Genomic DNA, 1317 nt, shown 5'->3' with positions numbered 1-1317 from the left:
ACCAGGTCTCTGTGAGAACCAGGTCTCTGTTAGAACCAGGTCTCTGTGAGAACCAGGTCTCTGTTAGAACCAGGTCTCTGTGAGAACCAGGTCCATGTGAGAACCAGGTCTCTGTGAGAACCAGGTCTCTGTTAGAACCAGGTCTCTGTTAGAACCAGGTCCATGTGAGAACCAGGTCTCTGTGAGATCCAGGTCTCAGTGAGAACCAGGTCTCTGTGAGAACCAGGTCTCAGTGAGAACCAGGTCTCTGTGAGAACCAGGTCTCAGTGAGAACCAGGTCTCTGTGAGAACCAGGTCTCAGTGAGAACCGGTCTCAGTGAGAACCAGGTCTCTGTTAGAACCGGTCTCAGTGAGAACCAGGTCTCTGTGAGAACCAGGTCTCTGAGAACCAGGTCTCTGTGAGAACCAGGTCTCTGTGAGAACCAGGTCTCTGTGAGAACCAGGTCTATGTTAGAACCAGGTCTCTGTGAGAACCAGGTCTCTGTTAGAACCAGGTCTCAGTGAGAACCAGGTCTCTGTGAGAACCAGGTCTCTGTGAGAACCAGGTCTCTGTTAGAACCAGGTCTCAGTGAGAACCAGGTCTCTGTGAGAACCGGTCTCAGTGAGAACCGGGTCTCTGTTAGAACCGGTCTCAGTGAGAACCAGGTCTCAGTGAGAACCAGGTCTCTGTTAGAACCAGGTCTCTGTTAGAACCAGGTCTCTGATAGAACCGGTCTCAGTGAGAACCAGGTCTCTGTTAGAACCAGGTCTCTGTTAGAACTGGTCTCAGTGAGAACCAGGTCTCTGTTAGAACCGGTCTCAATGAGAACCAGGTCTCTGTTAGAACCAGGTCTCTGTTACAACCAGGTCTCTGTTAGAACCGGTCTCAGTGAGAACCAGGTCTCTGTTAGAACCAGGTCTCAGTGAGAACCAGGTCTCTGTTAGAACCAGGTCTCAGTGAGAACCAGGACTCTGTAAGAACCGGTCTCAGTGAGAACCAGGTCTCTGTTAGAACCGGTCTCAGTGAGAACCAGGTCTCTGTTAGAACCAGGTCTCTGTGAGAACCGGTCTCAGTGAGAACCAGGTCTCTGTTATAACCAGGTCTCTGTTAGAACCGGTCTCAGTGAGAACCAGGTCTCTGTTAGAACCAGGTCTCTGTTAGAACCGGTCTCAGTGAGAACCAGGTCTCTGTTATAACCAGGTCTCTGTTAGAACCGGTCTCAGTGAGAACCAAGTCTCTGTTAGAACCAGGTCTCAATGAGAGCCAGGTCTCTTTTAGAACCGGTCTCAATGAGAACCAGGTCTCTGTTAGAACCAGGTCTCTGTTAGAACCAGGTC

General features: G+C 50.6%; 1 protein-coding gene across 1 annotated transcript in view; it reads right to left on the bottom strand.

The window, feature by feature from the left end:
* The window catches only part of LOC119417981 (sorting nexin-14), a 22455-nt gene that overhangs the window by 404 nt on the left and 20734 nt on the right, over positions 1-1317 (bottom strand). The gene's annotated exons all lie outside the window — the stretch shown is intronic.

This window comes from Nematolebias whitei, chromosome 12, assembly GCF_014905685.2.
Source record: "Nematolebias whitei isolate Nwh7 chromosome 12, NemWhi1, whole genome shotgun sequence".
In the NCBI taxonomy this organism is placed as follows: domain Eukaryota; kingdom Metazoa; phylum Chordata; class Actinopteri; order Cyprinodontiformes; family Rivulidae; genus Nematolebias; species Nematolebias whitei.
Note: the sequence above shows the minus strand (reverse complement) of the source record. Positions and strands in the feature narration are given on the sequence as shown.